Source organism: Acanthopagrus latus, chromosome 3 (genome assembly GCF_904848185.1).
Source record: "Acanthopagrus latus isolate v.2019 chromosome 3, fAcaLat1.1, whole genome shotgun sequence".
Taxonomy (NCBI): domain Eukaryota; kingdom Metazoa; phylum Chordata; class Actinopteri; order Spariformes; family Sparidae; genus Acanthopagrus; species Acanthopagrus latus.
In genome coordinates, this window is record NC_051041.1 from 5,943,786 (window position 1) to 5,956,321 (window position 12,536).

The 12,536-nt window shown below is 43.7% G+C and overlaps 1 protein-coding gene across 1 annotated transcript in view; it reads left to right on the top strand.

Moving 5' to 3' along the window:
• The first annotated feature begins 11,026 nt into the window (after window positions 1–11,026).
• Window positions 11,027–12,536, top strand: part of nedd9 (neural precursor cell expressed, developmentally down-regulated 9) — a 36,451-nt gene continuing 34,941 nt past the window's right edge. Inside the window, exon 1 of the mRNA XM_037092519.1 lies at window positions 11,027–11,076. The gene's annotated coding sequence lies outside the window, so the exon portion shown is untranslated. The remainder of the gene's footprint in view (window positions 11,077–12,536) is intronic.

Consider the following 12,536-nt stretch of genomic DNA (forward strand, 5'->3'; position numbering starts at 1 on the left):
ATTCATAGTTTTGGTCTTTTCATATTTTTCACAAACAAAAAAAAAAAAAACCTGAATATCTTTAAAAAGTGAAGGTCGGCTTCATGCGAATGTTGATCAACAAAATCAGCTGATTGGCTGAAAATATGTTTTTTAAATTTGTCTTGGCGTCCTTACAAACAGGTTATTATTAGAAAGTATTTTCCTACAATCAAATGAAATCCCACACACTGTAAACATAGATCGTGTTCTTTTGAAATCTAAACATGTAACAGCCCTCTGGAGATTTCATTAGCGAGCCCTCAGGACTTCTCCTGGCTCACAAACAAACATCGGCCTCCTCGCTCGAGGCGGAGCGTGGCCTCCTCGCAGTTTATAACGAGATGAAACGCGGTCCGTGTAAGTGGGTGAAGCCGGTGATGTGGGCTCAGTTCAGCAGCAGCGAAGCCTCAGGGGAGCTCCATGCAGGCGGGTTATATCAGGTCAGGACGGGAGCTGCGTACCCTGCAGCGGCCGGCGGCGTTGGTATCCTGGCCTGTTTTCATTCCAGCCGTCTGCTCGGGGACCGGCTCTGGTGGAATTGGTTCCGCCCCAGGTAGAGCGCCGGATGAGGAATCCATATTTTCAGCTAAGTAGGGAAATCTGCACCGCTGTTCAGAGCAATAACCTCAACACCAGCGGTAGAAACCAGACGTGCATTGTTCCTTCAGGTCTTTTCTCTGCAGGAAATAACTTTTCCACCAGGAAAAAAAAAAAACGCTGGAATATTTTATCGTATTTCGGCTTTGGAAAGAAACGCAGACCAGAAATGGTGCATGGTTTTAAATGTCCAAACAGTGTATTTCATGCAAGAATAACACAACAAAACACCAATTCCCAGAGTCACAACGCACCACATCTCCCGTTCCACTCTGGAATATGAAATGATTTACGGCGCGGCGCGTTTTTCACCCACATTAAAACTCGGCGCTGCTCCCCCGAGCCGGAGCAACACAAATATAAACATCACTTAAAGTTCCTGCGCCCAGATGAACTCAATAGCAAAAACAAATGGCTGGTTGAGTCAGGCGGCGAGCCCTGCGCACATTCCTGCACCAAATGGTTTTCTCATCTGCCGCGAGAGGATTTCTGTCTCTTTCTTCAGCATCTGTTGCTCTGAAATCGGAAACACAACATCAATCTGAGGTGGTAAAAGTTTCTGGAAGTGTTCGTGTCACGTGAGGGTGCAGAAACCGGACTGGTATTAGTTCTGGAAATGGAAAGTTTGGAAAGTTACGAGGAAAGAAATGTGCACCCTCATGGGCCTGTGAGCGCTGCCAGCCAGACTCAACCACACATTTGTTTAGTTTTTTCACAAATTAAAGTAAAAAATTTAAAAACCTTTTTATTCAAACAAAGGAAGATTGTACGCTCCCTGCACGCACCTGTCAGGTGGACGGATTCTCTCGACGTTTGAACCGGTTTTGTGCTCAAAAATCTGAGAGAAATGATTGTTTGCAACAAAAAAAAGTCTTAGATATTTCACTTCAACTTTTGAAAAACATCTTTTGGCATCTGAAGAACGTTTTTCTCTTCTGTTCTCTTCCTCCTTCCTTTGCAACGTGATATCTTTTGTCGAAAAGCACACAAACTTTTCCACTGTGTTGGATTTGTTTTACCCAAATTAAAAAATAAAAAAAAAGCAGCAGCAAGATTCAGGTCAATAGTATTTGGCGGAGCGGCAACATTTCTCAACCGTACAAGAACTCGATATATTCGATGTGAAGGTTCGTGTGCGACGAGAGTGTGTGTGTGTGTGTGTGTGTGTGTGTGTGTGTGTGTGTGTGTGTGGCTGCCTTTATTCAGATTGACTCTGACTGCGTCGGGGGGACATGGCATTGAGACCAAACCGGCCGAGAGCAGAAACTGGAGACCACAAGTTTGGCTGTGTTCGAGCGTCCGTGTGTGTCTGAGAGAAAGAGAAACAAGACAGCGGAGGCCTTTCAGGTGATGGCAGACAAACTGAAAGTCCCTCTGAATATAAAAACTCGGCCGTCTTGAACTGGAAAAGCCGTGTTTGAGTCTGTGCCGTTGCAGACGCTGAGGTTTCCTCACAGGAACGCCGGATCGATTATTGTGTGCTAACAATCGCTGCCTTGTTGTCAACATCTGTTTTGTGTGTGAGCTAATGTGCTAGTGGCCTATCGATGGATGTTTTCATGGCAGCCACTGCAACCAGAAACACAAAGGGAACACGCATGAAATATGCTCCTTCAATAAAACTCAGATGCGGGACGTCCATTCGCTGACGGTCACAGTTCAGCAATATCAAGGGGCTTTTCAGCTTTGTAACAAACCGACAAAAATGCTTTTTTTTGTTGTACAAATTCAATTCTAGTGGGAACAAAACATGATTAAGGTCACGGAGGGTGCACAGAGCTTAAATGAGCTGGATTCAAGCATGTTTGGAGCGTTCTTTATGTCTTTATTAGACTCGTGGAGATCTGACACGCAATGTCGGACCAAGATTGTACTCCAAAAGACTTCAGACCGATGGCTTTTTCCCTGGCTGGAGAAACAAACTACACTTTAGTAGGCAGGATCAAGAACAGAGTTGTAGCTACAGTGTCTACATGCATGAAAACAGCTACAGACATGATGAGGATGAGGTCACTTCTAGTCAACATAAAGATACTTCTGAATATTTTCTTTCGTCCTCGTAAAAAAACATGAGGTTAGCGACTGATGCTACAGCTTCGACTGGAAGGACGCGTCAAACAAAACATCCTCTTCTCAACTTGGAAAACAGCTAACATGAACACAATGTCAACATTTCAGTCTGATAATCATCCAGTCAAGATGTATTCCGGATCCAACCAGACTGCTTAGGACTTAGGTTGGTTGGTTGCATTGATTTTTAGCTCACACAGTAGCTCCAGTTGTTTTTCTTGCGGTTGTGAAACAAACTGTGTTCTCCCAGGTAAACAAACCAACCTATTCAGCCTCTCTCCTCGTCTCATTGCTTCTCTCTCTTCGGTTGCAAGTGTGTGTCTGCGGTTGTGGACTGGGATGGTTAACATTATCATTTTGAGCTTGATATGATGGCTGTAGACTCCTAATCTCGGATTTAAGCAACACTTTTGTTGTCATGTGTTTGTGCGACCTGCTGGGTGCACGGCCTCCACTCCTGCAGCTCGCTGACGTAATCTGTTTGCTTCCACTTCATGGCGAGCAAACACGGCATCATTGATACCAGAGATGTCCCTCGTTTCACCGTCTCTCATCGCGTCTCCTCCGCACCAAATCCAGATGTCAGCCAAACGCGAGCTTCTCTGCCTCCCAGCCACAGATCCCGGGCAGAGCTCCGCGTCCTGACAACCAGAACGCAATCAGACCCTGTTCTCGAGAGCCACAATTAGATTTGTAGCGCTCCAGACTTGGTGTTGAGCAATGCGCCAGCCCAGACTACACCCTGCTATGAGTTCATTAAGAAACTACCCACACTACACCCATTCATCTCAGTCAGCAGGGTATGCAGGAAACCAGAACCCCATTTCCAAACTCCGGCTACAGCGGAGGCACACACTCACAAAGACCTCGGCTCGGGTGGCTCGCATTGTATCACCGACTTTTCCTTCCTCAGCTGTGCTTGTTTGCTCGACGGCGCTGTGTGTTTTTGGGTTGGATTAAGTAAAGAAAACAGACACATTCAGGTAGGAAAACAGCGAACATGAGAAGTTCCGGCTGAATAAAGCAGGAAGACGAAAAAAAGGTTCATGTGTAACAGTGCAGCCAGGAGAAGCTAAAAGTAGGTCACTTGGCTGAGAGCCGCATGTCTCGCAAACAAAAAGGTGAGTAATAGGACCTGAGGTGGAGGCAAAGGTCAGGAATCCCTCTTACAATCTTGTTTATTTTCTGTGTGTGCATATTTAAACGTGTGTGTGTGTGCGTGTGTGTGTGCATAAGTGCACTCTGGAGCACAGTATTTCGAAAAAAAAGCCGGAGGCACTGGCGGTCCTCGCCGTCCACCGACATGTTTGGGGGGCTGAGTTGTTGCCTGGTTTAGATCCTTCACTTCCCAGAATTCCCACCCGCATCGCCCCTGCCCGCAGAGCACAAAAGGATGGATGGATCCTCTCCATAAATAACCAGCAGAGCAAAGCCAAAACCACGATGTTTTTCTCTCCATGCTTTGTTTCAAAGCCCCCGGACAGCCCCGCACCAGAAAGTAGCCGTCCAAATGTGCTGGATCCATCACACGGGCAGATAAATCTCTGGCACACATTTTTGCATAAAAGGGGAGAATAATAAGAAAGAACTCTGGAGATAGAGAAGAAAACCGCGAACGCGATCAGATTAGTCGGACTTGTCAGCACATGAGAGTATGAGGAGAATAATGCCAGGATGTGTTGATATAAATGTGTCGTGGCGGGAAGAAATGAGTCCAATCATCTGAGAGATCACAGCGCTGAAATGATTACTTGACTGGTCCATCAGCACCAAACTAATCACCAATTTTGCTCTTATCGAGCTAAAATATCAAACGTTTGCTTGTTCCAGCTTTTTTAAAAAAGTGAGAATTTGCAGCTTTTGTCTGTTTTATATCATGTTTGAGTGCATCGATGAGACAAAACAAGAACATTAAATGTGTTCAAGGGCCAAAAGTGTCAAAACGACTTAAACACAAAGAATGACCAATGAAAACAGACAAACTCTTGAGCTAAATAACAGAACTGGCTCGTCCATGTACAACACGTCTCCACTGACAGAGAGTTTAGAATAAAAATGCAGAATGGAAGAAAATTTGTCTGCAATAAAGTTATTGAGCAAAGAATTAGGAAAAAAATGAGGCTGAGTTTTAGAAATGCGTTTTAGTTTTGACTTTGTTCTCACTGCGGCTTTAAGAGTATTATTGATAATGTCCACGTGTGTCCTTCCATCTTCCCCTCTTTGTTACCTACACTATGTTCAATAAAACAGTAATGATAAGCATTAAATGACACACTTACACACATCCACACACACACACACACACACACACACACACACACACACACCGTCATCGTCTCAGGCTCAGCTTAAAGTGTCTCATTTCACTCCCACAATGCCGCAGCTTTAAAGCACCCTGGGATTAGTGGCCTGATTAAAGCTGTGTGTGCTCACACATCCCTGCAACACACACACACACCACATACTGTAAACACACACACACACACACACTCACAGGGCCACACACACACACAAACACACACTCCAATCAGACAGAGCAGAGGGGGTCAATACACTCTGTCTGTCACCTTGCCAACTGGAGGTCTTATCAGGCTTCAAACCAGGCAGAAAGGATCCTGCAGCAGAAATGTGTCGACACGTTATCGGCATCATCGCCATCAAATCACAGAGTCCTGGACCAGAAGGTTAGACGTGTCCTGTCTGATCGACCCCAGAGACCCTTTAATATCAACTCATGAAGGCTGCAGCCATCCTGGTCAACATGGTTGATTTTCATTTATTTTTAGCTGTATGTTGTTCAACACTATTAATAATTTTTTTAAAAAATGTCATACAATTAGGCCGAAAACCTTTCAGATCATAATTTCACCATTTACCCATTAGCCGTTGTTAGCCGTTAGCCTGATTTTAGCGAAGTTCTTCTACTGTTTATTGATCACTTTAGCCTATTTCACCATTTATTACTTCAACTAAATAAATAAGTTCTTTTCTTTTAGCTAAATATTTCCTTTAGGCTACTTCAGCTAGCTGCCTCCATTTATCCAGCTAATTAGCTAAATGTGTCCAAGCATCACGCTAACTAATTCACCATTTATCCATTATTTCCGGCTATTTTGACTGTTTATTCTCTATCTTTAACTAAAAGAGGTGTTGATTATTTTAGCAACACTCTAACCTTTTACCACAGTATTCGAGCTGACTCTAAATGTGGATATATTGTTCTTGTAAACCAAATAGTTATTTCTAGTCTTTTGAATTGAAATAACACTACTCACGATCATGAATGCACCACGTGGCTTCTGCAGAAAAAGACGCTACAACTAGTTAGTACTCTGAGATATCACTGGAATGAGACATAATGAGATAATATAACATGTTCATGTGAGCCAAGGAGGCAGTTGTACTAATGACCAATTAGGATATGTCTCCAAAAACCTAAAATAATTTAATCCCCTAAATAATTCAGTATCAAACTGAATTGACTCCCTTGCTTTATACTGACTTTGAGCTGAGCACTCTGCTCCTGCTGTAGATTGAGTGACATGCACAGCGTTGTAACACCGGTCAGTGGAGTGGATGATTGGGAGCAAGACCTTCATTCTACACTTCTGTCAATATCATACACGCGACCTCGGTGCACTCACGTCTCCAGCGTGAAGTAAGTATTTTTCACCTCTCCCGTTTCCACTAGTGAAGCTGTGCCGCATGCAGGCATCTGTATGTCGTCTGAATTTTAAAACTGCTCTTGACACTGAAGCATTATCCTGCAGTGGCTGGTGACAGAATGATGAACAGTTGGCTCTGCAGCAGAATACAAGACCAATCCAGAGGCAAATTACTCACAGGGGAAGGTGTGCCCGGGCAGTGTACAATGAATGAACAAGTGAGAGGGGATGAAAAAAAAAAAACAGAGTGAACATTGAACTCTGGGATTTTAAAAGATGGCCTTGGCGTCCAGTTAAGAGTAATTCACGTTTGCAGCGAGCGTTTACGCGTGCAGCACAATCTAAGTCTAATACAGACTTTTATGGCCTTGTTTTTCAGCAGCCGCAGATCACTTATATCACTGCCAAGCTGAAGGCCAAATAAAGCAAAGCCTTAAGCTGCGCACAAGGAGCTATTCAGGCCACTGAAATACAACTGTGACAATCAGACTTAAATGAAACCCTTCATGTTAGTGAGGTCGGTCAAACTGGAGCCTCCGAGCGGCTGCTAAAGGCTACAGAGCGATAGTGCCGCGACTGTGTCCTCTGATCTGTGGTGGGTTCAGCTAATGACGCAGAAGGGAATCAATCTACTGTAATGTCTGAGCCGTGAGACGGAGAACATTAAGCGTGGCACATAACGTCGATGAGAGCTGCTGGAAGACCTGACGTGATGGCTCGGGGAGAGTGATGTCAGTGCGGGACGGCGGTTCGACCAGAGTTCACAGCAGAAATAACAGAAAACAGAGCATTTCAACAAGTTGAGCACAAATATTTGTTGTTTTTAAAGGAAAGGAAATTTACTTTCCTTCTCTTGGATGATGCTTAGATGAAAAGATTGATATCGGAGCTGGAGAAGGAAGCGATTAGCCTAGCTTAGCTTCACATAAAGACTGGAAGCAGGAGTAAACAGCTAGCTAGCAGCTAGCTTCCCCCCAAAAAACAAAACTGTTGTGTTGTGTGTGAAAGATAATCATTGCACTACAGTTGCATGGTTAAAAGGGCCAAAGATAAACCTGTTGAACAACCGGCTTAACATACGTAACACTGCTGATACTACTTATTGACCACTGACCCTTTCGCATCCCCATACTGGCACCACACTGCCCCTACTGCTCCAAACGGACGCAGGATAAGCGAGGCAGCCATCGTGCATCATGACAATCAATTATGATTCACTCTAGTGGGAAGTCACGGACGGGACCAGGATTTGGTGACCTGGGACGTTTTCTTGCATGAAATCCTGGCAAGCAGTTCTTTTTGGACTGATTAGACAGAACCTCTCTGTCCGGTATCCAGATTGTGATTCCTCCATGTTTAGAGGTGTGGGTACGCATTGAAAGAGAACCAGACTCGGTGATGCCTCCGCTTCCACTGTTTATGCTAAACTTAGATTATCATCTCTCGGCTCCTTTGAGCTCCTCGAACACGCATCTATTCAAACACACAACATGAACAGACATGCTTAGAATCACTCCATAATGAGTCCATAATGATTATTAGACCTGATCCAACACACAGCTAACCCAACGAGACCCAAACAGAAAGAGTTATATATTCTTGGTTCAAAAACACCTTTTTTTAAAAAAAAAATGTCTTGGTTTGATAATTCACACCATGTGATTGCAGCTGATTGCGAGTCCACTTGGATGCACTTGGGTGATGCTGACACACAAACCAGAGACCTGCAGGAGTCTGAATATACCTGTAATTTAACCAGACGGACGTTTCTCTGGCTGCAAGTGGACTCATGCCCGTGAAAACCTCCTTTTTTTTCTTCAGTCTTTAATTCAGCCCAGTTCAGTTCGAGGATGTTGTGTTAGAGATTAATTCTTTCATACCATCGTGGCCGCACCTCCAGATGACCTCCTCTTCCAGAGAACAAGTCAAGAAAAATAAATGCCTGAGGTGAGTCTGCAGTTTCAAAGGAAGAGAGCAACAGAAATAGTCAGAATTTACGAGAAGAGGAGAGTAAACAGTACGAGGATCAGACCTGTCCCGGTTGTGTAACTAAAGAACCACATGTTGTCTTACTCTTTTCTGACTCGGGTAGATTATTGCTCATTATAGCTCCACCGGTTTCCATGGAGATAGTTTTGGTTTGACAGGGTATTAAAGGGTCGTTTCACCCACAATTAATTAGTTATCTTGAGTTGTATCATGCAGGTAGCTGGAGTTGTGTGTGCCCGGGTGTTTGAGATGGGTTTTTTTTCAAGATGCAGTAATGGAATTCAATTAAAAAGTAATTGAACATAATGGATCTGGCGAATATGAATGTTTTTGAGCAGGAGAGGAAATTGAAAAGGTAATTTTTCTTTTGAAAATCCCTGGAACCCAAAAAAAGAGGGCCTTAGTTTTGGGTACAAATTTCAGAAAAACATCCCGACCCCCCGGCTGAGTCCCGGACTCATATTTTCTCACTCTTCCGTCTTGTGTGTTTTGTGCATTCCTCTCTGCTGCTGCCCGGCCACAAGGCTTCGCAAGGTCACAGGGCACAAAGGGGGAAGACACTGAGGACGAGTGGGTGGGTGGGGGCCCCTGCCTGCCTGAGTTCAGGGAACAAGATGGGTGGAGGGTGGAGGAGGGTGGTGGTCCCATAAATCTGCCTGAGCCAGTTTTGCGAGAGCTTGAGGGACGGTGATTCACAGGCCGCGGCGAGGGGCCACCTCTGCACAGAGGAGCTGTTGTCAGGCTCCCTCCACCAGCCGCCACCTCCACCTCCTGCTTCTGTCCGTCCAGCGAAACAGCGGCGAGGATCCCCGCTTCAGGCTACGCAGCCCCTTGTGATCTCCACTTATGGAAGATGTATGGCCGCCCTGCCCTCTGTAAAAACCTGGGGTCAGATCTGCAGGGGCCGTTGTGTAACCCAAACATCACAGGCACCTGGCGGAGATGAAAGGCGGAGCGGCTCATTTTTCACTCGCACTATTACCTGCTATTTCCACGCTGAAATGTGCCATAATAACGCTGAAAGACCTCTGCACCAGTGAGGACCGGAGGGCTTTTTCTTTTTTTTTTCTTTTCTTTTTTCTTAATGCAGTAGGTGTGTGTGACCACAAACACTGCAGCCGCAAGATGCCAGAGCAAATCTCCCCCTGGCTGCTGATTGTTTGACTTCCACGCTGACATTCAAAAGGAGGATTTCAGGGGCTCAAACTCGAAGCTTTTGCGAGGGCGATTCCTGCCTCTCCAAAATCTCTCGTTTCTAGCCGCGGCGGGGCTGATCGTGCGTGTCAGGCTCGAGTTTGAAAGCAGCCAAAATGACACGCCACTAGAGATTGAAGACTAATGGACTCATTCAATCCAGCCAAATGTTGTGAGGAGGGGATAAACAACCTTTTTGGCTTATTCCAGGCTGTTTTTCTTCCAACGCGCCGATATAAACAGATGGGAAAAGAGTTGTGTTTGTCATAGGAAACAGGTGCTCGCAGGCACATAATCACATGCCATACACTGCAAAGAATAGCCCCCCGTACCCACTTGTGGCCCAGAGAATGGGCTCCAGCTGGGCACGGTGTATATTACACAAATGAGTGTTTTGAGTGCCCTTACAAGAGGCATTCATCTGAGGATATGACTGTTCACGGGGGACAATGAGAGCCGATAGGGTCCCTGTGATTGTAATAAATGAGCTGACACAGATTAGAGCATTCGGAAGCACATGAGAGGCGGGCTAATTACAGGAGAGCTCTGCCTCTTTAGAGAAAACAAGTCTCAGTAATAAACAGGCAGACCGGCTCTCAGCAATCTGCATGCAAAATAACACGTCTGTGCACTTTTGAATTTAACGTGCAGCACATGTGCCAAAAGGTCAATGTGGCAAATCTAATGAACTTCTGTGGAGAGCAGATTTAAAGTTAGGTGACCTTCATCGTCACGGTGATGAAGATGAACGTGTAATGGCTGCAGTTCAGGAAAAACAGTCCGTCCTCACCATTTCAACTTACCATCGTTACTTAATGTTTTGAGAATTCATGTTTTAAATCCAGACATGAAGCTTGAGAACCTAAACCTGACCAAGCAGTTTTGTTGCCTTGACCTAACCAAACTGCATCACTGGTCACACTGAATTGGAAATTGTGATACATATCATATTGTTGGTAATCGACCTGTTGCAATGTTTTGTTCGAGGATGTGTTGTTAAGAAAAGATGATGTAACTTTGAAAGTGTTACGTTCTTTAACATGTGGACATGAGTCACAACAAAACAGTTTCTCAGAGTCTCTTGGGTGAAAGTTCTGTTTGTTTCTCACTCTTTATACTACCACATTTTTCATGAGTGGCATTTGAATGCATCTGTTTTCGACAGCGCGTAGTGGGAAGGGTGGCTGTGTCACCTGTGGATGTATATGTTGCATGTTAAGTCTTAAATTGTGTCATCTGTACGCAGATTTGGAGCGAATGGGCTCAACAGGCAGACCGACTGTCAGGCCTGCATGTGTGCTAAGTGTAAGAAGACATGTTTCCATTCTGTGATTATGACATGCTGATCTCGGGTGCAATAACTCTGGCGCTGAGGAAGTGTTAGCAGGGTGATGCACCGAAGCAAAGAGTCTCTTCCTGCCAGCACGTCAGCTCATCACACATCAGCCTGGGTGTTTCTTGTCACCTTCGTCAGATGCTGAGCTGAGCGTACCAAGGTGACATCTCTGCTATCATCCGCGCCGTCTTCACTCAAGTCAGGGTGAGCACTTAAATATAAACCCGTGAATTCATGTTAAATAACCTGTGAATTAACTTCTGCTTTGAGAGAGGATAAGAGTAAGAGCCACTGTACCAGGAATTAACTTTACAACTTAACAATTTTTATCTTTATGTAGTATAGAGAGTTTGATATTCCTCTGATTTATTGTGTTTTTGTGCTTTGTGTGATTAAATTCTTCAAGATGAACTTGTTCCTCCAGTTGTGACGATGAAGGATTTCAAATGTTGATGTCAGAAACACAAACACACTGTTTTTTGTGAAGCCTTTGTTTTCAGACTTGTAAACTAAAGCTGCAGCGGTTGATGTCGAGCTGAATGTTTGTCTCGTCTGAGCTCTGCAGCACAGCTTTCTAAAAAACAAGGCGACAGCTCAGAGGACGACTTACTTTCGTATTCATTTATTCATTGCAGAGCAGGAGGATGGTTTTTGTGGAGGTTTTTGTGAAAGGCAGTTGCATTACTGGGTGGTGTAATTTTCTTTTTAACCAGCAGACATATTTCCGTGCAGTAGAAAATTCTGCATAATCATACTTCCTCCAACATTCAAGCTCACACTCTTTCGGTGAAAAACCACCACTTTTATTTGACCTTTTATACATTTTACATATTTTTTCCAGGTCCTAATGTCATGTTCCGTTTTTAATCAATACTTTTAATCTTTGTTTCATGCTAAATATTTGTTATAAATGTACACATTTTAAAACATATTTTCAAAATCAGTGTAAAGAATCATCCAGAAGTTGGTTGCAGTTATTTATGCATAAGAATGTGTTTTTTGACAATCTATGTATATGTTTACTTTACATACTGTAGATTAAAATCTTACTCAACTATCGGCTAGTGGTGTAGCTAGCATAGCAGCGGGCCATCTTATTAAGAGTAATAGGTGAATATTTGGATTCTATCAGGCAAATTGTGTCACTTAAACTTTTAGCTTTAACTTTATTTTGATGAAATTCTTGAATGCATCACTGTATACTGTATATTGTTTTAATATATGTACATATTCTCATGTTCCTGTGGGTATTTCGTATATGTTATAAACCTATATATGCAGAGTGTCATGCATATTTTCTTATGTATGGGCAGAACTCGCCTAAGAATCCAGTTGTTTTTAAGTTTCCATCAGTATCATAGTAAGCCAGTGATAGCTGTCTGTACTGTAATGGGTTAATTACAAACAGGAACTGCTGATAGATAATTCGGCATATTTTTAATGGCGCCAATATATTATATAGAAAACTTACAGCATCATTATTCCTCAAAGACCTAAGAGAAAGGGGTGACAAAACATTAAAAGTATCCTTTACTATTAATGTTTTCATGTTTTAGTTTTGTATCACTGTGTCTTTTAGAGATAACTGAACCACAGCAGAGAGAAAATAGATGCACTTTGATTTTAAAAACAAATCAATAAAACAAATCGAGGGTGAGTGACCT